Below are 25880 nucleotides of genomic sequence, written 5' to 3' on the forward strand. Positions count from 1 at the left end.
AGAGGATAGAATGATAGGTTTTTGGCATATAACAAATACAATTTGTTCAGAATTATATGATTTTGCTCAAGTTACAGGTTTAAAAGAATATTTCTAACTCATTTCAGTCAATATTGAAAAATTACTCTTGAAAAATAAGTATCGTATATTGTGTAACACAGGCCTACTGCATCGTCGCAAACCACGGGTTATTGTTTCATTCTATTTCACAAACGTTTGTGTAATAGAATGAAACAATAACCCGTGGTTTGCGACGATAGGCCTACTGTAGCGCACAGTATATTTAAAGAGGGAACTTATAGAATAAATTTAAATTATCATCACCATTTGATCCAGACAAACTTTTTAAATCACTTCATTGTGAGAAGCTTCATCAAACATATTCTAAATGTATTCTTGATGTACATGAGAAAAGTACAAATTTTGCTGTACTATCAGAGTTGGGGAGATTCCCTCTACATCATGATATTTTGAAATCAATCATTTGTTATTGGTACAGGCTTGAAAAACCAAAATGAATATGTTAAAATTGGATATCCGTTAAGAGATTTTAGTCAGTATAGATTTTAAAAAAATTTTAATTGATGGGAAACTGTGCACTTGTTTTAAACTTTAAGGAGCACTTTGGTTGTGAGAACTATCTTAATGAAATTAAAACATTTGATATTAGAAGATCTGTATGTAAGTTATGGATATCAGCTCATAAATTAATGATTGAAGTTGGTAGATATTCTGGTATTACTAGGAATGAACGAATATGTAACAAATGCAACTCCGGTTCATTAGGTGATGAGATTCATTTTTTGATTAAATGTGAAAAGTTTGTTGAAGAAAGAAAATCTTTTTGTGGTGCTATAGAAAAAACAGTTAATTTTTTTTTACTGAACTCAATGATAAACAAAAATTCATTTACATACTATGTTCTGAAGAGTCATCTATTCTAAGTATAACTGGGGGGGGGGGGATTTTTTGAACAATATATGACACTGTATTTGTATATAACTATGTGTTATGTAATCACTTCTTTCTTTACTTGTATATGTATATGTACATTATTGTATGTATTCTGTTCTATAGTTATACTGCCTTGCTATCTGGTGATTTGGTAGCCTCTCTCTCTCTCTCTCTCTCTCTCTCTCTGCGAGCGTGATCAGCACTTGGCTGGGTGCATGACCGCTGTACACTTAATTTACAATATGTCTCTGCTTAAATCGTATGGACACTTTCTTTCTTTTTTTATTGGCGATAATTTCTCCGAAATGTGTGGATTCCCTGTCTATCCCATCCGATTTCTGTAATCGTTTCAAACTTTTTGTAAGCTTTAGAGATTGGTCTTTTTAAATAAATTCTTATTATATACCGGAAGAAGGCCATTCTCATTTTAAAAAAAAAAAAAAAAAAAAAAAAAAAGATCGAAAATGGGATAATCTACACATTTCGGAGAAATTATCGCCGAAAAAAATCAGAAGGGGAGCAGGATGTTGAAACCAATATTTGAAATACTTTTTTATAGAGTATCAAAAGAAAACATATTGCTCTGACGATTTTCAGGAAATGTTTGAATTAGTTTGGATTGAAGAAATGGATAAGAGAAGAAGAAAATTCCTAAATGTTTAAAGCCAAATGTTATGAAGTTTTACAAATTGTTGAATTTACTTTTCTAACTTGTAGAATTTTTTATAAGAACACTTTACCAACCCACTCACTCAAAGGTAACTAGAATCAGGTGTAGATGGGGGGGGGGGTGAACTCCATGAATAGATTGGGGATTTGGGTCCATGGCTAGGCGCTGGAGGGTAAGCCGCTGGAAGCTGGTGGATTCTTGACATGGAGTTTAATACCTTGCAGGAGGACACAAAGTTCATATTTAGTTCAGATAATTTGCATGCATTTTTATGCTATTAATTGTTTTAAAGCATAAATCTAACTTGAAGAAAATAATAATGATAATAATAAATTTATTTTGTAAAGTGTAAAATCCATATTGCTCTAAACGCTATTTGAACTTATGATGACAATGAAATAAATAAAATAAGTTGTATAAGAACAAATGACTACCGGTAGTAGGTGAAGATAAGGAGTCCGATATGATTGCACAACATAGTAATCTTGACTTAGATTTCATCTGCACAGACTAGTTGAAATGAATTGTAAACAGATGAGTCTTTAGTTTAGATTTAAAGATACAGAGACTAGCAACAGTTCTGATATCATATGGAGGAGCATTCCACAGTTTAGGGACAGCCGCATGAAAGGTGAATATAAGGAACACTAATCAATCTCATAACTCCTTTAAGTAATATAAAATAAAGCGTTGGGCAAACACGGATCCCTGGACACACCAGAAGTGGGATCAGGTGCTTTGGAGGAGTAAGCATTTTTTGATTAATTTTCTTTATATTTTTTAGAACACTGACAATAAGAAGAGAATTAAACGACGAACGTTTTATTCTCAAAACAAAATCTGTTATGACTGAAATATCTAATTCAATGGAAAATTAATTTTTTGTCTATTTATTTATTTATTTCAATTTCAATTTTCATATTTGTTCAAATCTTGTTATTCATTATTTGCAAATGGATGTTAAAATCGCCATGATTGCTTTGATGTATCACATTTCAGTAATATACAGCACGCAGAATGTGTGTGTGTGTGCGTGCGTGTGGTGTATGTGTTTTGGGGGTTAGAATATCTGCATTGACCAGTTTTTGATAAACATTCAAAGAAAAACAAATCCATTAATTGTAGACCTAAGTAAACCAGGATCGCGGTGACGCTGATGCCCTACAACAGCGGCTCGTTGAATTTAACTTTTTTTAGGACTAGTGTGTCACAGGGTCTAACAGCAAGAACGTACTCTTGGTGTAGGTTAAGATTTGTTTATATAGTCCGGTATTGATTACCAGTACTACATCTTGTGATTTCCCGTAAAGAAATACATAACTGTTATCAGTAATTCTGTGTGAGACTCACTCTTAACGCTACTGTGTTCCCGAAGTATAAGTCTTGGAAGTACTAAAAATTAATTCGTGCTCATCCTTTTATACAAGTTCACACACGCGCGTACACAATTACCAATCCCTAAAAACTCGTTCTGCAACTTCTGATAAAATACTCACTCACCCTACAAATGTCTAAAAAATTGGGCCTGTCACATATTGACGTATAGCTTCAGCGTATGCCGACGTATGAGAATTTAGCAAACACGCTGGTGTACGTTGAATACTTTATGGGTACACTTTTAAGAAGTTACGAGCACGCTGAAATACGATAGTATGAGTTGTTGTACGCCGAACGCAGCCCAAAATTTTCAGCGTATGCTGACGTATTGCTTACTCGTTAGGCATAAGTTAGAAGTACGCGACAGGTAAGTTATGCACGCGACAGGTAAGTTATGCACGCGTGTACACACGTTACATGTAAGTTACTCGTAAGTTGACATACGTCGGCTACCAGCAATTGAGCAACGTACGCGTAACTTATTTCTAACCTATAGACAACGTTCTTCTGAAGTCCTTAGAACTTACTGAACGTGTTTAAAACGTGTGAAGAACGCACTGAACGTGTTTATTGCCTACAGGTAGCGTATTCGCCAGAGTTCAGGGGTCAACTACATATATTTGGTACAGATGAGCATGTGCAGAAGTCTACAATCATGGCGGACTTTGAGAGGCTGCGACGAGGGTACTAAATAGCCGTATTGCGACATCAAAATGACCTGATTGACTTGGCATTATACAAGTTGCGAGCCAATAGGATGAGGAGGAGAAGAGATCAACGAAGAGAGATCTGGATTGGGAGGCGACAAGAGTTTGGCATGTACGATCAGAACTCCGTAATGAGGACCCTGCGCCATTCACAAACTTTCTCCGCATGCCCCCAGACATGTTTGATGAGCTGCTAGGGAGAATGGGTCCAGGGATAACCCAAAAGCATACGTGGTACAGAGAGCCTCTTGAGCTTGAAGATTTCACTTACTTGGCGTCATCTAGCCTCTGGGAACAAGTATTCCTTAACCTCTTCTCTACCGTACCGGTCAATTTGACCGGTGGCGCGTAAAAACGGGACAGCGCAAAAGGAGTGCCTCTAAATCTTTCAAACTACGGTCATAAGATATATGATCTATATATCATATTTTTGGAAATTTTCTCTATTTTTTAACTATGTAAAAATCAGTTAAGTAAATAAAGTCATTAAATTAATAAAAGCATTTAAAGCGAAAGATGGCTTCGTCTAAATATGACGCAACGCTTTGTCGCAAGGCCATTTTCCCCCTCGATACGATTTTTTAAATCTCCCGTATGAATGCACTATTTTTTATATTTTTGAAAAGCATATATTCCCTGCTTTCAGAACATATAAAAATTATTTCTAATGCCTGGCAAAGTTATGAGAAAATAGCTATTTTTTGCACATGTACGCTTTCTTACAATTTTATTTCTCATTGTTTAAACAGATCGGCGTTTTACCAATATCCATATCTTTTTCGTCATCCTAAAGTCTGCGAGTTTTATGTCCCAGAGCATGGGGTTCTCCTGCAGGAAATCAAGCATGGACTTCTCCTCCTCAACATCTAAGGTATATATTGAGTCTTGTTGGCCCGCAAAAGCTTGTCGTTTGGGGCTTGAGAGGAGGTCATGGCCTCAGATGCCGCCACAGATACTACTTAGGACGTATTGAATCCTGCACGAGGGCGATATTGGCTATCATCTTCAGAATGGTGGTCAGATGAAGATGGGGACGAGGATGGGCGTGGAGGTGGTAAGGATGAAGATTGCTTAGGTCAGCGCCTTACTGCAACATTCCGTGATTTTGGGGAGCATGTTGATCGATCGACGTCCACTTCAATAATGACTTGTGGTTCTAGAGAGCTTCCGCTTTTATTTCTGACGCCACGTGGTCGTCGAAGTACGCTCCAGCACGCTATGCTTAAGTTAGACTAACGTTGTGCACGGGTTTCGCATAAGTCAAGAACGCTAAAAGTTCGCTGGGGTATTGACTAAAACCCGGTCTCGGTCCCGGTCTTCGGTCTCGGTCCCGTGACTAAAACCCGATCTTCGGTCCCGGTCCCAGATTTTTTCATTAGATAAAAACAGAATACATCAGAATATTTTAGCCCTAATTTCTCATTAATTTAGATATGACATATCATGCCTGCATTCTGATAGTTGATTGATAATATTATTGTCGTCTTTCGTAAAATAATATGTGAAAACTCCGAGACTGGTGCGACCGAGAAGTAAAAACAGTGCTAAAACCCGGTCCCGGTCTCGATATTTTTTATTTTTCTAAATAGCCGCTTTAATCTACCTTTTTATTAAAAAATATATAAGAGTGTTATATTCAATGACATTCCTTTGTATGCACATGTATGTTTCTGATTTATTGTATGTTTGTGTTTTATTCCAGTTTTCCTTTTTATGTCAAAATCGAATTCAACTACGTGATTTTTTTCCTCCCAAATGAACGCGTTATATTACACTTTCATAAAAAGATAAGGATGTAGAAGAACACCTGACCACACGATTGATAAAATTTTCAAATTCAATGTTGGAGTATTCCGAACCGGGTCTCTGTATATGTATATGTATACGCGGGTTATTGCGCTCTCTCTTCTTTCTCTCTCTCTCTCTCTCTCTCTCTCTCTCTCTCTCTCTCTCTCTCTCTCTCTCTCTCTCATTTACGAGTGTATCGTGAGAATCGCATTAATTTGTTAAATTATGATGTTATATTAGTTGTTATAATCAGGGAAGAAAAGCCTCTATGTAAATATTAGAGTAATACAAAGTAGAGTGCACGTGCAAAATATGAGTCCAGAATGTATGATGTATGAAGTACTTTAAAAATTATGTTCATTAGTGAAATGGAAAAAAACTTAACCAAATATTGTCCTTAAATTTTATTATAATTATTGAAACATGATGAATAATTGTTGTTGATAGCGAAACAAAAACACTCTTGTCAACAACCCCCTCCCCCGCCCCTTTCCAGAAAGATTCTGAATATAAGAATAATGCTTTTGAAAAGCAAATGTTATACCCCCGTAATCGGATATTCGGGGCGCATTTATATAGTTTTTGGTCCATCCGTCTGTTTGTCAGTAAAAACTTGCACCTTCGGCATAACTTTTGAATGCATGTTGATAGGGTTTTCATATTTCACATGTGTACTCCTTGTGACAAGACCTTTCTTTACATGCAATTCTTCACCTTTCAAATTTGACCTACTTTTGAAAATCTTTAACCTTAGTCATAACTTTTGAATCTGAAATTTATTTCTTAAATGAATTTACATGTATGTCTTGCATATTTATAAATGTAGATTTCATTGTTTGTAAAAGTGAGTTTATGTCAAATTTATGCACTTTGAAATATAAGATATTTAGAAAATAGGAAACAAACAGTTTTGTGCAGCATAATTAATACATATATGTTTGTACATATACCTATATTGCTATTTATAATAAATATAGTTACCACATAATATTACAGTAAAACATACCATAGGTTATTTGAAGATCATCTAAACTCAGAGGGTATTTTCTGTATAAGTATACAGAATCTGACATTTTTGGTGAGCATTTGCTCTATGTATGACACACTTTTATAGATACTATAAATATATTAGGTGGATTTTTTTAAAGCATTGTATCTAAAAGAACCACAAATGAAAAAAATTAATAAAATAAAACTAAGTATCAAATAAGAAAGGAAGAAATATTTTATACTTATTATTTATTGGTTATATACAAATATATGTAAAATATATACCCATATAAAGAGATCGGGTTCGGAATACAAAACAGGAATCTTTGAAAACTGATTTTTGACAGGAATAGAAGAAATAAAATAAATGAACAAATAAACTAACTGTAAATTACAAACAAATACACCAGGATAAGTACATATATATTATTTCCCTTCTACATCCTTATCTTCTTATGAAAAGGTAGTGTAACGCGATCATTTGGGACAAAATGTCACGTACATGTATAGTTGAGTTCGGTTCGGACATAAATATAAAGAATATTGGAATAAAAAACCTACACACACAATAAATCAGAAATATATGTATACAAAGGGATGCCATTTAGTATCACATCCTTATCTTTTTTATGAAAAGGTAGATTAAAGCAGCTACTGAGGGAAAATGTCGAGACCGGGACCGGTTTTTAGCATTGTTTTTATTTCTCGGTCCCACCGGTCCCGGAGTTTTCACATATTCTTTTACGAAAGAAGAAAATAATATGATCAATTTACTATCAGAATGCAGGCATGAGATATCATACGTAAGTTATTGAGAAATGGGGCTCAAATATCCTGATATATTCTGTTTTTATTTAATAAAAGTATCTGGGACCGGGACCGAAGACCGGGTTTTAGTCACGAGACCGAGACCGAAGACCGGGACCGAGACCGGGTTTTAGTCAGTACCGTTCGCTGGACACACGCTGTCATATGCTTGTACAAGTTATGTTTACGTTGGGGATAAGTTGTGAATAAGTTACACATACGTTAAACATAGGTTATATATCTGTTCAGCGCTTTAGAAGTACGTTATATATGCGTCCAAAAAGTGCGTCCTCTTGATTTTTAAATTCAGCTTCAGCGTATACCAGCGTGTTGTATAATTATTTCATACGTCAGAATAAGTTGTCTAAAACGTTTTAGTGTGACAGGCCCTTAAGGTGGTACTCTACATCGTCATAATGGCTGACTTCCTTTAAAAACGTGGATGAAAAAATCTTTATCAGCAATATTTGACTTTTCCTTTTCCATTTAAATACCTAGCCAAGTAGGTTAGAATACCGACTTCTGAACTGTAGGTCGCAGGTTCGAGTCCAGCAGGGGTTTTAAATTTTTTTCAGATTATCTTCTACTAAAACTGTATTTTTTTTTACAAAATAAAGTAAATTTGAAAATTTTCAACTTCAAAATATTGTTGTACATATCCTCCACTTTTCATCTACATCAAATTTCTCTGGTGTAGCATACCTCCTTAAGCAAACAACATGACAATCACGTGACATTGCATGTACACAAAATCACAATACGAATACGATTACATGAATGGGTGAGTAAACAGGTGAATGAATGAATGAATGAAATTGAATTCAACAGACTGAATGAATAAAAAGATATATAACATTTTTAAATTAAATCAAGTGATTGTCACCCTGTGACAAGTACATTCCCACACTTTGTCTGCATGGAGTTAATGGCATGTCAGCATTTCATGGCTTACTGATTCTTTGGATTTTTTGCATCCCTTCAAGAACATTGTTGCACACTGTGTCGCCTTATTCAGGAACAGGGCGGGTAAATATGCCTGTTTCTACATGTAAATAATCCACAGAGCACCAAACTTACAATCTTATTACAACACAATTTATATAATTATTCACTTTCACTGAAGAGGAGTAGGCGGGTTCGTTCCTGACTTTCGTCGGAGAGCGGCGTTGCGAAGTGTCCGTGTTAATTGTTAAACTAGAATCTATTGACAATTTCTTTCGTTTCGCCTGGCAAACTTTGATTTTCGAGTCTCAGCATTAAAATTTTAATTTCTTCATCAGATATGTCGACTATCTCCCATTTCCTGACAAGAGTGAAATGTCTACGCTTTCTTAAAATACGTACAGGTCCTTGTGTCCATGGGTCACCCTTTCTGAAATTTTTTCGCTTACTCTTTGTTATTGGAGTGAAATTCTCTTCTCTTCGAAAGTAAATCGTTTTATCTAGTGAAGTTTTTCACATTTGGTGTTAAACTATTTCTGTCCCAAGAGACATTTATCAACCCAGCTTTCTGAATTTACTAAATTTGTCGTTAAATGACCCCCAAATCTCATGTCCATATAATAGGATTGGTTTGCGTGATCAAATACATTTAGGAATAGATTCATTAATTGAAGTTTTGTTTGCAGTTTGAAATAAGCTTTAAGATCGAGCCATTTTGTATAACCCAGTTTGGGCAAAGGAGAAAATGCCTAACGCACTAAAGCACAGCATGTATACCCAGATATTTACAATGTTGTACAGCATGTATACCCAGATATTTACAATAATGTACAACATGTATACCCAGATATTTACAATGTTGTACAACATGTTTACCCAGATATTTACAATGTTGTACAACATGTTTACCCAGATATTTACAATGTTGTACAGCATGTATACCTAGATATTTACAATGTTGTACACATTCAAGGTTATATTCTTGATATTTGAAAATATGTTTGATATATCTGCCTGCCTTGTTGAAAACCAGAATTTTTGTTTTGTGTGGATTTAAGGTTAGGCATCAGTCTAGGCAGTTTTAAGTTTCGACTGTAATCCTTCAGGGAATGTTTATAATAGAATGCTAACATCTACATATATGGGTGAATCATTAATAGAAACAGGGTCAATTAATTTTTCTAAATTTCTTGCATTTTGAGGAAATCATTTATGACGATTTTGAATAGGACTGAACTAAAATTATCTCCTTGTTTGACTCCTAATTTAATCGGGAAGAAATGTGTTACATTATTCTTAATTCGTATGCAAGATCTGTTAACATTATAACTGTTAACTTCATACATTCGTTTGATAATATTATAGAATAATGAGTCTACTCTAGCATCAAACAATTTGGTTTTTAGTCTTTTGTGGACAACGGTTACGAAATCAACAAAGCACTATTGAATAACCTATCAATAACACTAATTACAGCGATGTCTCTATTTTATTTGGATCTGATATATTTAAATATCTTTTGCTTTAAATGTAGATAATATGAAACCATCTGTTCACTGTTTGAGGTAATTACTATTGAATAAATAAGCATTAAATGGCTTTTGATTTCAAGGTGTATGCGGCGTTGCTTGAACTTGCCTTTGACCTCATTGCGTTTTGAAAATGAGATACCCACGTGATGGATCAGCGTATGAGCCTCTTCGCTTCCCATGGTTCATCCCCCAAAGTTCGTCTAAAAGACTCCAATATAGTTTAGAATTCTTATCATGTAAAGTATCTTAGCAGGGGTCGAAATTAACTTTTTCTACCCCAGGCTAATTTCATCGCTCTTTTTTCATATGTTATCTAAATACAAGTAAATTACCCCCCCTATGATTACTGAGCCTGATGGATTTGGACAAGTCAGTGATAAATGTCTCTTTGGACAAGGTCATATGGTGTTATGTTGGGCTCTAACTGTTCTATATTGTTTAAATTTTAACATCCTTCGTTTTTATTGCTTCCTTTGAAGCTTATGATAATGATTTTTCACTGTGATTTGGAAATTTTGAATATAATTGACCCGAATTTATTATTATGAGAATAAATATTTTCAAATCATGGTCATGAAAGGCGAAGATAACGAACAGCGATAAATCTCATAACTCCCATAAGCAATGCAAAATAGAAAGTTGGGTTGGATATACCAGAGGTGAAACAGGTGTCCAGGAGGAGTAAGCACCCCCTGTTGGCCGGTCACACCCTAACGTGAACCCTCTATCTTGATCAGGTAATCGGCGTTATCCGTAGTCAAAACCAATGTGCCAAATACGGCCTAACAATTGGTATGAAACAAATCGGACAGCATTGGCCCCAATGATAGGTTATTATGGCAAACTAGATCATTATAACAACCATAGAATTTGCGAAATGCTGACTCTAGAGGAGACTGTTGAAACTCCTGCACCATCAACTTGTTTGTCAATAGCCTGCCTCGATTTAAAAACTGATCATACGCAGAACAAGCTCTTGCGTATCGAAACAGTTGAGATATATAAACACCATATGCAGGTGATAATGGACTATTGTTACATAAATATGGGAAATTGACGACGGAGAAGTTGAAATCATCCCGTGTATCATTATGTTGAGATGTTAGTTTGCGGTTAATATCTATTTTCAATAAAATATCTAAGTATGAAGCAGAAGTGGACGACTCTGTGATGTCTTTCATATCGAGTTCACGGGGATATATCGAATCAAAATATGAATGAAAATTATTATTGTTAATTGATAAAACGTCGTCGATATATCTAATTGTCGCATTGAAGGCCACAGCAAGAGCTTTTTTTCTTCTCACGTAGAAGTTTCTGAATATTGAATAAATTCTGCTTCATGAGAATATAAAAACAGGTCAGCTAACAAAAGAGCACATATCATGCCCATTTTTTATGGTTTGATTTGTTAGGAGTTTTGGTCATTTTCTTTAGCGAGGCATTAGCTGCTAATAAAATCAAGCCTGTAATCCCTGTAGCAGCTTCATCAACCGATACCCGATTCCATCCACTCATTTCTCACTGTATGCAGACAGTTTAGTTTTGTAACCCCCACCTTACACATTGGGAGTTGCATGGACTTTATTCGGTGAATCTTTATCCCGAATATGTTTGGGTTTAAACGTTTTAATTTGCGTTAATTCGCGAAAGTTAAGCGTTCTTGCGTATTAATTCGCGAAAGTAATGTATTATTTTTAAAAACACGGAAGTTTCGCCGAAAAAAAAATTTTTTTAGCTACGAAAGTGAGCTGAATTATTCCAAGAACAATGATTGATTTGATGCACGCATTAATTCAATTGATGCGCGCAAATCAAATCAGTTATCTATTCAATATTGATGCGCGCATTTAGATGTTATGGAAATATTGCTCGCGAAAATTAATCTAGAGCTCGGTAGAAATGATTACAGTCTATGGGGTAGATTTCAACGCTAAAAGTGTTTTGTAAAACTGTTGTGGTGAATCTTAAAGGAACTTTCTAAGTTATAACTTAGGACGACTTATTTTAAGTATATCTTAAGTCGGTAGGTCTTAAGACGTATTTTGGGAAATCTCTGTAAAACTGGCCTCTTAGCTCAATACAACCTCAACACTTTGCCACCATTTCAGTGTATAGATCTACCACTTTGATAGCCAACAATGTTTAAATGATTTCATTGTTCAACTCACCATACAATTTAACAAATAAATCGAGTCGCGATTCATACTTCTACAAGTAGGTATGCTGTTCAATATCTGAAAAGAAAGGGAAATCCCAATTCTAACTGAAGAGGTAGAGGAAAGAAAAGATGTGTTTTTAAAAAATCCTAAAGAACTCAAGCAATACCTCCCATGAAAGAAAAATAGAAACGGAAATATTTATCAAGTGAAGGAAGAGCTTTCTCGTCAGCGATACAGCATGCAACGTTAGCTGTGGTTACATCTAGTCTGATCTTCAGACGCCTATTTTACCTGTCCTAACTTGTGTTCTTACGAGCATCCTAACATACGACACGTTTAGTCCAACAGATAAGGACTAAACTTAGCAAAAAGTTCTCTCGTAAGATCTTACTTAGTCCTAGGTCAACTTAGTGAAACGAGTTCCTGGTGTATTTAGATTTTCATGAAAAAGTGAAGGTAAATATAAGGGTATGATCTAAAATTCCAAGCATTATATGCATGCATGATTTGCTAGGTACCTAACCTATGCAGTACAAACTACGAATATATAGACTTTCATGCTGAGAGTAGAACTCTACAGAGCGTAGGTGTGTGTTCACCGTGTGCAAATATTCATGTTAAAATACACGAGGAAGAATGAATTTTAAATCTGAATATGGGCTTATTCGTGTTATGAAGGAAGTCATTCACTCACGCATCTACCTGTGTAGAGGGAAATTTGTGTTAACATTAATTAACAACAACAAAAATAATTGCCTGGTTACATAGACGATGAGAAGTACGACACCTCAATACGTCATTACGCCTCAGATATCAGGCCTTGTGATATCAGCCAATTACCAATTTTTATGGGGGGGGGGGGGACTCCCGACTTTTAAACTCCCTTCGAAATTCTAAGTAGCTGAGTGCTGACCAAAAACTGGTTTAGAGTAATAGTTATGACGAGGAGTAGTGTAATATGCCACTGATCTTCATACATCAAAGACACCAGCTATTTGTACATTTTAAGGAAAATATATAAGCTTTGAATTTCGTGTTTCCTTTGAGGTGTTGCACGAAAGATCGATGAAATTAAGTTATTAAAATATGAAGATAAAACCAAAACCAAAAAACCAATTGGAACTTGTGTCTTCATTCAAACATTTTTGAAAATAAGTTTAAAAGACGTATTTTGACAAAAATTATCTGCCAAAAATAATTCGAGTTTATAGCATGAACATGTTTTTCGAGTTTTCCACTAAAAAACTGTCGCTTTGAAATTTTGTTTTAGCGGTGTCTTTTTTTTTCTTCCCCTAGTGTAACGGTTAGAGAAGGTCTGGTTTTAATTAGATTGTGGCACGCTAAAGATCCCTCTCTGTTCAAAGGCCATAAGCGCCGAGCATAGGCCTAAAATTTGCAGCCCTTCACAGGGGCGGATCCAGGAATTGTGGCCACTTTATGAGGCAGGGGTCTGTGGACCGTTTTGAGGCCCCCAGTAGGTCCAGGGCGAAGCCCTGGTGGTGTCCCAGGGGGCGAAGCCCCTGGAAGCTCTTACAGATTTTATAGGACTTGAAATAAGTCATTTGTACCATTTTCTATCATTTTTAATAAGGTGAAATTAGTAAAATGACGCAAATTCTAAGGGGTTTTGGGGGGGAAAAGTTCTCCCAATAAAGTAATTCAAGATATCAAAAGATTTTGTCATTTATTTCTCCGGGAGTGGAAGATATCATTGCTTCTTTTATCGTTTTGTACAATTCATACCACGATTTACCTTGAATTGGAAAATTTTAAGCCCCCCCCCCCTCCTTTAAATCCGCCACTGCTTCACCAGCAATGGTGAAGTCGCCATATATAAATGAAAATGTTAAACAATATACAATCAATCAATCGATGCAAACACTCAGCTATACTTGATATTTTCAAAGGAAATTTGAAAGTGAAGGACTTCCATCAATATGTATAAACAGCTAAAGTCATCAGGCACGATCTACCTCAATTGAAATCACTTGTCTTCCTGTCAAAATATAACACGGAGTTTCGTTATTCCGTTAAAGTTCTTTCTTGAAAACTATTATTTAGTAAACATAGGGTTTTGACACAATTTAAACAAACTGATATATATATATATATATCAGTTCCAGGGGCTGGTCATGGCACCAAATGTAACAGGAAAGGGAGAAAATGCAACGGACCAGACCGGGATTCGAACCCGGGCCCCCTGAATTCTCTAGTCAGGTGCTCTACCAACTGAGCTAACTGGCCACCTGTGATCGAACCCGGTCGACCGCTACATTCCTCCCTCCTTAAATGTCTTCACATCTGAAGACATTAACCCAGGATCTTTATCCCCTGGCAGGCATTTTCACCTGTCAGTTCCAGGGGCTGGTCACGGCACCAAATGTAACAGGAACTTCGACAAACTGAAGCTGATCAACAACATTCTGTACAGAGAAGTGAAGGTGGATGAGAAGACAATCAATCAACTTGTTGTACCTTCAGGTTTAGTAGGTCATGTATTGAGATCTTTACACAACAACATGGGACATCCTGGGAGAGAGAAAACGTTGGGTTTACTCCGGGATAGATTTTTCTGGCCTGGACAGTACAAGGATGTTGAGAATTGGATTAGAGAATGTAGGAGATGTATTCTTAGGAAAACACCAGCACAAGACAAAGCAGAACTTAACAACATCATCACCACCCAACCTCTTGAATTGGTCTGCATGGATTTCCTATGTCTAGAGAAAAGTAAGGGAGGATATGAAAATGTACTCGTCATAACCGATCATTTTACACGTTTTGCCATTGCTGTACCAACTAGAAACACAACAGCTAAGACAACAGCAGAAGCATTTTTCAACAATTTTATCGTACACTATGGACTTCCTAAACGTATTCATTCTGATCAAGGTGCGAATTTTGAGAGCCGACTTATTAAGGAATTATGTGAACTTTTCGGCATTTCAAAATCAAGAACTACACCACATCATCCAATGGGAAATGGACTTTGCGAATGTTTCAACAGGACTTTGATTAACATGTTAGGATCTTTAGAACAATCAAGAAAAGCAGATTGGAAATCTTACATAGCTCCCATTGTACACGCATACAACTGCATGAAGCAAGAAACTACCAAATTTTCACCCTATCACCTTATGTTCGGACGGGAACCTAACTTACCAATAGACATAGAATTCGGATTAGATAGACAGAATGAAAGATCAAAATCTCTTACCAAGTATATAGACAACTTAAAAGAGCGACTGAGGAAATCCTACCAGTTAGCATCAGAGGCTACACGCAAATCACAGGAACGACAAAAAGACAATTATGATCTCAAGTCTAGAGGAGTTGTGGTAGAAGCAGGAGACCGAGTGCTAGTCAAAGTGGTAGCATTTGACGGACGCCACAAATTGTCGGACAAGTGGGAAGAAGACCCATACATAGTGATTAGTCAGCCCAATCAAGATATCCCTGTTTATAAAGTACAGAGGGAGGATGGTGTTGGAAGAGTAAGGATTCTGCACAGAAACTTACTGCTACCAATTGGACATCTTTTGGAATTCCAACCGAAGATGGATGCAACACCAGAGTATTCAGTTCCACCAATGCGGAAGCCAAGACCAAAACCTAGAACCAGATAAAGGAAAAGGGAAGACAGTGACACTCAGTCAACTGCAGAAACCCAATTTGATACAGATGAGGAAGCAGTCTTATGGGAAATTCCTAGAGGAACACAACGTCATCACATTGATGCACCTACTATAGTGTTACCTGAAAGGAGAGAACCCGTACTAGAGAATGCAGATTTCCCAACAGATGAGGACGCTCATCAGGTTGAAGATCATGCAGAAGAGGAGACTGCTATGGAACCTGCGCCACAAGCAGAAGATCCAGAATCTGAAACTGAACCAGCAGCTGATGCTGAACCAGAAACAGATGATACGGATACAAGTTCACCTGTTACTGCTCCACGCAGATCGACCAGACCCAGAAAGGAGCCAGCATGGTTACGAAGTGGAAACTTTGTAAGGCTTCAGCAGGGAACTATTGACTCGCATTGGTCCGAGAAAGCAAAATTTCTTCAAAACATTCTGCAAGATGAACACTGCCAAGATTTTGAAAGAAATGAGATTTTGAAGACTCTTCTTGAAATTGTGAAGAACACTTGATGCTTCCATTTTCATGAATTGTGTGACAGAGAACTGTATTTCATTGTCCATATGCTTTTGTAAATAACTTATATATTCTTCTCAGAGAATGACGAGGACGTCATTTTTCAGAGGAGGCGAAGAATGTAGCAGTGTGTTTTAACTTGTATATATTATATGATACCATATTTTAATAAACATGAATAGTGCATATGGAATTAAAAGCACATTTTATGATTTAAGTCAAATTCCCAGATCCACCCCTTTATTTACTTAGTGTAATAGGTGAGTGAAAAGGTTCACAGGTCTTGCTACGGTATTTCATTGGCTGTAGAACTGAGTTTTATTCAGTTAGATCTAATCTAGAGAGTTTTTGGTCAGGTTGGTCGTGGCTTGCTTTTAAGCAGTTTTGTATCTTTGTGCTGATTTGACATTTTGGTTTTGACAGACATTATTAGACCTTCAAATCCAGACCTGACAGTAAGTACTAATTTTATTAACATTTATCTTCATAATATGTATATATAACTAATATCACTGTTTGAGAGAAGAGTGAAAGTTTAAATATTATGAAGAACAGTAAATATCAATTTAAAGTTATTTCATCTCAGTATATGCTTATATTATATCTATAGTTATTATAGTGTATATAATACTGTAATGATATATTTGTTATAAATAGATTAGAAGCATCCAGGCAGCATTTTGATGTTTGCATGCATTGGGCCTTGTCCCATAGATAGGTAATTATAAGATATTACCTTTTATTATATTTAAAACATGTAATTTCATAGTGTTACATTATTTGTAATGCAACTGTAAATATTTGAGTAAAGTATATTTTACTATATTTGAATTAATGGAGATAACTCTTAAGGTTGAAATGTACTCTCTATTGATTGTAAATCGCTGTGATATTCATTGTTACTATTTTGTCTTTTAGGGCCATTTATTTTTGTAATCAACATTATGTAATCATCGTCATCATCCTTATTCGTTTTACCATGCAATAAATGACTGCATTGTGAACCCTAAGCCAGGAGTTGGTTATTTCTACATTACAAACCACCACCCCTGCAACATTTAATCTTAATCTGAGGGTCTTGGGTTCGAGTCCCAACGTGGGCGCCAAATGTTGCAGGGGTGGTGGTTTGTAATGTAGAAATAACCAACTCCTGGCTTAGGGTTCACAATGCAGTCATTTATTGCATGGTAAAACGAATAAGGATGATGACGATGATTACATAATGTTGATTACAAAAATAAATGGCCCTAAAAGACAAAATAGTAACAATGAATATCACAGCGATTTACAATCAATAGAGAGTACATTTCAACCTTAAGAGTTATCTCCATTAATTCAAATATAGTAAAATATACTTTACTCAAATATTTACAGTTGCATTACAAATAATGTAACACTATGAAATTACATGTTTTAAATATAATAAAAGGTAATATCTTATAATTACCTATCTATGGGACAAAGCCCAATGCATGCAAACATCAAAATACTGCCTGGATGCTTCTAATCTATTTATAACAAATATATCATTACAGTATTATATACACTATAATAACTATAGATATAATATAAGCATATACTGAGATGAAATAACTTTAAATTGATATTTACTGTTCTTCATAATATTTAAACTTTCACTCTTCTCTCAAACAGTGATATTAGTTATATATACATATTATGAAGATAAATGTTAATAAAATTAGTACTTACTGTCAGGTCTGGATTTGAAGGTCTAATAATGTCTGTCAAAACCAAAATGTCAAATCAGCACAAAGATACAAAACTGCTTAAAAGCAAGCCACGACCAACCTGACCAAAAACTCTCTAGATTCTAACTGAATAAAACTCAGTTCTACAGCCAATGAAATACCGTAGCAAGACCTGTGAACCTTTTCACTCACCTATTACACTAAGTAAATAAAGGGGTGGATCTGGGAATTTGACTTAAATCATAAAATGTGCTTTTAATTCCATATGCACTATTCATGTTTATTAAAATATGGTATCATATAATATATACAAGTTAAAACACACTGCTGCACTAGTATAAAGAGTACATATATTATATATACCAGTTTGCTCAGATTGTGCCAAAATACTGTGTTTGTAAATGCATACGTTAGTAGTTTTCTCCATAACAACGTATATAAGCTCATTTCCAGATTTAAAATTGATTTCCTTTCATGTATTTTACCCCGAATTGAATACCTCTATGTAGACTCCACGGGGTTTTATACACCACGCTGGAAATTTTATTCTCATTCTGCACCGCAGAGGTTATAAGTAGCTGGCAAAAGCAAGCATGACGATTAGAATTTCAAAGCATATTCTGATTCCTTGCCATTTAAAAAAAAACCCTGATCTATATTTATATTCAAACCCTGTAACTTATTTCTTGTAGCCGGCTACCAGTATTTATAGCCTTTATTCCTTGTAGAAGATGACTACAGTACTAGTAGCTATTTTTAGTAGCTAGTAGCTGAGTAAACTCAGGTGACCTATTGCAATTGGTTGTCGTCCGTCGTGCGTTAACAATTGAACATCTTTAACTTCTTAATAACTGCCAGTCCAATTCTTTTCAGTTTTGGTATGAGGCATCATTGGGACAAGGGGGACAAAAATTGTAATTTTCAGGACTCCAGCACCCTTGGGGCCCTAGGGGCGGGGCAAAAACTGTCCAAAATTGACTAATTTTCAAAAATCTTCTCAGAACCACAAACATGTAAAAAAAAAAAAAAAAAAAAAAAATTAAAAAATGCATAGTGATGTAGAGCAGGAAGGCCTCTGCCAAAATTGTAAATTTCAGGATCCCCGGGGTAGGGGTTCTGACCGAAGGACGGGGCCAAACTTGGTATATAGTGTTTATGTGTAAAACACTTAAATAACATCTTCTTTATTGCTATTGATACTAAATTGAAAGTAAATAGATATTTAGAAAGAACAGGTAGTCCTTTACTAAAATTGTAAATTTGATGATCCCAGAAGTAGGGGTTTTGGTATAGCCCATGGAAGTAGTGATACTTTTTCACTAGTATTCAGTTGACCGATAAGGCCTGTGGACCTCTTGTAGCTGGTTGTCAGTAGCTGGTGCCCGCGCAGCCTAACTGTTTCCGACATATAGATCTATATTTGAACCTATAAAAGTCTTGTGTTACGTTGCGATGATAGATAAACGCAACTGAAGAAGACCGGTAACATATGGTCAAAATATTTCAAGACAGTGATTAGAGGTTTCTTTATATATACGGCTTTCTACCATATTTGATACTATAGGTAGCGTTTATCGATCTTTCTGTTACAACAAAATTTAATTCAATGAATATTAATCCATATATTTTTGTCCCCAAAAAGATGTTATTTCATCTAATTAGAAAGAACTGAAATTACTTTGATCCGCCGTCGGCTCCTTAACCGGCTTCGAGGAATGATTCATGCACCACGTGCTTTTACGATAACTTCCGAACTATCCCGGAAATTATCTGAATCATCGAAATTTTCAGCCATCTTGAAATTTGTAAGGTGCCTGGTGTGTGCAAGCTCGAAGAAAAGAGGGAACGTAATCTTTTGGTACATTTGGTATGTAAAAAAAATTTTCTCTGGTATTTTTAATTAGCATCATGTTCTGTTGTTTAAAATTAATAGAGTCGATTTAAATACATTTGAGATGCGGCATCAAATTGAGGGGTGCGGTAGAAGGCATGCCAAATGGTGAAAGTACTGTACGTCATAAAACGTAGAGTTCGTAGGCAGGGAAGACGATTGTTTGAAAGACAAGAAAATAAAGGTTCTTTTCATATAGAATGTATTAGAGATGGTATCACTAATTCTGTCACAAACACTGATATTTTCGCGAATTCTTTCATTTCGGACACTGTCTCGAACTAATGTTGATCACGAATAAACAGACACGCGCGGGGACAACACCCCAGGGGCCGGGCCAATTTGACTGGCCGGTTAGAATGAGCCTGTTTCTTCCTTCTCATTAAGCTTATTGTCACACAATGCTCACAGTCACTGAGAGACCCGGTATAAATTCTCTGCCTGCTAACTCTAGTTGATCAAATGCCAAGTGTTTGACTTCGTGTTCCATGGGCAAGATGGAAGATGAAAGTATCGTTATTTATGAATAGACCACAGACTATGTAGAGCAGTATTTAGAATGCAGGGGTGGATCCAGGAATGTTTGAAAGGGGGGAGGGGTCTACCATTGATTTTGGTTTTCAAAATGCTTTATTTTTACCATTGTAGAACATTTTCTGATGAAGGGAGGGGTGGTGGTTCAGAAACCCCCCTTGGACTTAAATCTAATATGAAAGATAGCAATCCAAATTTGGTTTTATATAGTTATATGAAAGATAGCAATCCAAATTTGGTTTTATATAGTTATCTACAATTTTTTTTATATATAAAAACACAGGTACATAATTTCTTTGCTTTTACAGGCATGTTGTGTAGGATTTCGTTACACTTAAAATTTCCTGATCATTCAGACGTTTTCTTTTCATTTGGGAAGAGTATTATATATGTGTATTCTCTTACAAAATGCATACAACATTGTGTGACACAAAAACGAACAGAAATATTTTCAGATACGTTTAACAAATGGTAACAGGAAGTCTTATGGTCTTATGATTAGTTTTACAATATCCTGCTTTTTAGATGAATCCAGAACAGCCAAACAATGGTGGATTTTTAATTACCCCCAAGAGTGCATATTTATGAAATTATTCAGAAGCAGATAAGCATGGTATCATATTTCATGATTTCTCTCTCAGTGATTTGTGTGTGCTCAGATTTACATGGAAAGCACTGTATGCAAGTACTGTTTCCTGCAGATTAGACTCGTCAGCTGCACAGACATGTTACAGTAATATCAGGGTTCCAACTTCGACTAAATACCTTAGGGGCCAAGTGGGCCCCTAAATAAGAAATCATTTTAGCCCACATGAAATTGTAGTAGCCCACACATATAAAATTGAACATGATTTTTTTTTAAAAGAAAAAAGGAACAGGTCACTCACATTGCAATTTATTTAAAAAAAAAATTAAAATATCAATATTCAAATTCTGTTTCAAACACCCCTCTCTTTCTGTCCCTCTTTCATTTCCACTCTCATTTTGTTAACCAAGCAAAAATATTAGCATTAGAGTTCATGGACTTAAGATCTTCGCAGCGTCTGACTTCAACACACACTTCTTCAGACTTTTCATGCGATTTTGAAAGTTCTCAGCTTTACAATGTTGTTAGGTGTATAACTCGGGCAAGCTGTCATAACGACTGGACCTTTCGTGTCATGTTTTGTACAGGGGCCAAAGCATATGTCATCCCCTTTTCACCGTCATCGAGCCATATTCTCCCCTTCTTTCCACTTTGGTAAAAACAGACGCTTTCTTTTTGTTTGAAGTAACCCTTGCGTTGTTCAACTTCTTCTGGTTTACGTTTTGAAAGGTTTGATACATCAGGAATGTCTCATAAAGTGGTAAAATCTCAACCGGAAATCGAACTTTGTTTATATTGGAACTTGGATCGGTCGGAAAGAAAAATGTTGATTGGACAATTACGGTCGCCAAGTGGGCGACAAGAACAGAAATTTTAGGTGCCCACATGCAAAGTATAGTCGCCAATGCGAGTGGGTGAGCAGTAATTTGGAACCCAGATTATTAATCTGATAGGTCTGTGAACCCCATTGACAGTAAAACCCGAAATGCACCGAACACGGATATATAGCCAATTTACATTATAGCGAAGTTAAGCCGATTTACCCAGCACTTTCCTTATATATTCTAAATAAAAATTCTTTGTCTATAACCAAAATACCTGTATTGTCCTGTAGGCATGACAGTCTCCATAGATTTTCACCCGCCAAAACAGCTAAGCTTTTGAGCACTGGAGAGTAGGAAAAGTCCGTTATGGCTGCTAATTATCCCAAGCTAAGGTTTTAACTAGTAACTCTACAATACTACAATGTATTTTGGCAGTACCATGTAATCATCGCCTTTATATTCCTTTTGAGTAAATTTCAGTGTACGGAATTAACTGTGGACCGATAGACCATGTCTATCGAAAATCTTGTCAGTCTATATCAATCATAAGAGCTATAGACCAAAGCGTTAACAGGAAATCTGACAAAGTATTACAAAGTCTATGTTACACTGTGTAAGAATAAATTATTCAAATTAGACTATTCCATTTTAGGGGGGGGGGGGGGCAGAATCGACTGTACTTTTGCTTTCATCTTCGTGTGCCCTTAGTCAATTTTGCCAATCCAAACCTCGTTGTGTTTAGTATCGAGTTTTAAAAAATTAATTGAAGTTTTGTTGCCAGTATAGTGCAGTCTTCACGCTTAATGCTTTTTACTACAAGCCCATCAGGCAAGTAAGAGTTTTTTGTCCGTTATTACTTGTTAACAAATACTGCATGTTTTAGATGTGGGAAATCTATTATTGTAAGTGTGATTGGTCAAAAAAATTAATCGATCAGATTAATCAGATGCACCTTTTTGACTGATTAGGCCCAAAAAAAAAAGTGTGTTTCCGGTTGCCGAATTCCCAACCCTAAACTTTTTTTCACAATATCGGTGAAAAATTAAAAATTCCGGAAATTTTATCGTGTTCTTTCTGAACGTTTCCTTATTACGAATCGTAAAGGTGGTGCACTTGTTGGCAGCAACGAGTGTGCTGGCCGTGAGGGTTAATAAATGCCATCACCTTAAAACAGATAAAAACGCAATATTGTGCATTGAGAACAGGAGGTCACTGTGAGATGTTTTTACTGAAAATCATGGAGAACTGCCGAAGGGCTTTGAACTGACGGTATCCTGCAACACCGCTCTGACCGATACACAGAATAGCACATCATTCGATGTCCAACCAACTATGCTGATTGGAGATCTGACCGCTACTTTCAACATAAAACGTTTGGAGAACTTTCACTTGTTCAAAACAAACAACAATATTGAATGAAATGGTGTCTACTCTTTCTCATTGAGCTTCATATAAAATGAAAAGATATGGGATAAGAGTCGGGGAGACCACACTATTTCTACAAAAGTAGAACAGTATGTCCATATCCATTCTTTTGAGCAAATATTGCTAAAATACACGACCTTAAGTACACATAATTCGAATCTGGCAGATCTATTTTTTAAAAAAACAAACCTACAAACCCTATTTCAAAATTTCATGTAATGAATAAAATTCGATTATTTTTCAATTAAGGCCAAAAATATAATATTTGTCCCCCCCCCCCCCCCCCCCCCCCTTTTTTTTTGGCCTTAATCGAAAAATAATTGAATTTTATTCATTTCAAATATATGGCAGGAATATATTGAATTTATTTAATTTTTTACCTTGAACATTAAGTTAATTAGATTAAAATCATAAGATTGCTTGAATCTTGTTTAACGTCTCGAATTTTTCACTCATATGGAGGTCTACATCTAAAATCGTTAGAAATTTGAAGTTAATAATCCCATACTTTGATTTTGTTTTCCCGGGGTAGGGATAGATCTCTCGACTTTTATTGTTCTTATGGGATCCGGGTTAGGATAGAGCCTCGTTACCCCTCGATTGTTGTAAGGTGAAAAACCCAAGGCCCCGTGTCACAGCAGGTGTGCACGATAAAGATCTCTCCCTGCTCAACGACTTAAGTGCCGAGCATAGGCCTAAATTTTGCAGCCCTTCACAGTGTGCGAAACTAACCTTAAAGTCCTATTTACTTTCGGTCCATAGTTATTTCATTTCCTATAGACCACAACAAATTCCTATAGACCGAAATTTAACATGCAATATTCATTGTTATTAAAAAATAAATAATAGACACAAATTCCATTTGGTAATTCGTTCCTAGTTTAATTTGATTCTTTTTCAATTTCATGCACAAAATTTTCAATTAGAATTTCGTTTTCTATTTTATTTTGTTCCAGCTCAGTTTCACTGTCTGATTCTTCATCTAAGTCACTTCTACTACGTTTCGTTTTCTCATGATTTTCTGCGACTTTAGCCTTGCTGGAACTTAGTGTACTGACCGCTTTCCGTTTGATTCCAGGGCATGCACCTTCCACAAATTTTAACCGTTTAAAAAAGGACATTTGCACAAAAATGACGTATATTGAAGTAAATATCAAATTGACACACACACACACACCATTGAAAATGGAATAATCTGATTTGAATGATTTGTAATTACATTGTGGAACATTTTATTACAGCTAAGGGGTGAACAGAAACATCAGCGTAATACATTTAAACTGATATATGTTTAATAAGTGGCGGGAACCATTTTTTTAAACTCAGAATTCCTATAGACAAGTCGGTCTATAGCTATTTCGATTGTTATAGACCGACTCGATTTTCTATAGACATTGTCTATCTGTCCATGGTTAAATTTGCACACTGCCTTCACCGGCAATGGTGGCGTCTCCATATGAATGAAAGATTCTCCAGAGGGACTGTAAAACAATATTCAAAGTTATCGGATGATTCAGCTTCGTCATCCTTTTTAGCTCTTCTGAGCCAGAGGCTCAAAGAGCTAATGCTATGGCCATTTGTGCGGTGTGCGTAAACTTTTTAGAAAAAGGGCTATAACTCAAGAACCCCTTGGCCAATTTTTTTCAAATTTGTTACAGGGTATCATTGGCCCAAGGGCTTTCATACATACTAAATAGAGGGATGTGACCCTTTAACAAGGGGAGATAATCAGGAAAATACAAACAAAAGTAGTGGTTGCTAAAAAATCTTCTTCTCAAGAACCACAGGGCAGATTATCACCAAACTTACACATAAGGATGAGGATATGTTGTAGATTAAAAATTGTTCAAGGCATTACCCTGGGGCAAAGGGCGTGGTCTCAAGGTCACTTCAAAGTTGACCTAAATTTATAAAAAAAATTTAAATTCCTTAAATCTTAGATATTTTAGTCATTATAAGGACTAGGATCATCAAATTTTGACAGTTGATGCATCTTAGGACCTTGTGTCAAGTTGTCTCAAAAGTAGGTCAAAAAATTAATTTTGATGCGTATCTTGGACACTTTGAAGCCTATGATCATCAAAACTTGTCAGTTGGTGGATCATGGGACCTTGAAATGCGTCAACTGAAAAATAGGTCACTGTGACCTACTTTCTGAATTTTATGGCTTATCATTTATAGATATATTTTAAGTTGTTATTTCAAATACCGAGAGGTTTAGAATCATCAAATCTTGTAAGTTGATGCATCTTGAGGCCTTGAAACATATTTATAAAAAGGTAGGTCACAGTGACCTACTTTTTGAATTTTTGCAGATATTCAAATTTCACATTTTCAATTTTAGATGCATATTTTGGGCACTGTAAAACCTAGGATCATCAAACTTTGTCAGTTGATGCGTCTTCAGTCTTCGGTTTGTGTCGACCAAAAAGTAGGTCACCGTGACCTACTTTTGGTATTTGACAGCTAAATTACTATATTTCAGACACTATTTGACCTACAATCATCAAACTTTGTCAGTTGATGCATCTTGAGTCTTCAGAATGTATCGACCAAAAAGTAGGTCACTGTGACTTACTTTTGGCATTTGACAGTTATATTTATATTTTTCAGTCACTAATTGACCTACAATCATCAAACTTTGACAGTTGATGCATCTTGAGTCAACGGAGTGTGTCGACCAAAAAGTAGGTCACCTTGACCTACTTTTGGAATTTGACGGCTATATTTATATATTTCAGATACTATTTGACCTACAGTCATCAAGCTTTGTCAGTTGATGGGTCTTGCATGTTTGGAGTTCGCTGACCAAAAAGTAGGTCAC

At 35.8% G+C, this 25880-nt stretch overlaps 1 long non-coding RNA gene across 1 annotated transcript in view; it reads left to right on the plus strand.

Annotated features, from left to right (window-relative positions):
* The first annotated feature begins 19042 nt into the window (after positions 1–19042).
* The window catches only part of LOC125645935 (uncharacterized), a 12993-nt gene continuing 6155 nt past the window's right edge, over positions 19043–25880 (plus strand). The window contains exon 1 of the long non-coding RNA XR_007359492.2: positions 19043–19663. This is a non-coding gene — a long non-coding RNA (uncharacterized LOC125645935). The remainder of the gene's footprint in view (positions 19664–25880) is intronic.

This window comes from Ostrea edulis, chromosome 6, assembly GCF_947568905.1.
Source record: "Ostrea edulis chromosome 6, xbOstEdul1.1, whole genome shotgun sequence".
Classification (NCBI taxonomy): domain Eukaryota; kingdom Metazoa; phylum Mollusca; class Bivalvia; order Ostreida; family Ostreidae; genus Ostrea; species Ostrea edulis.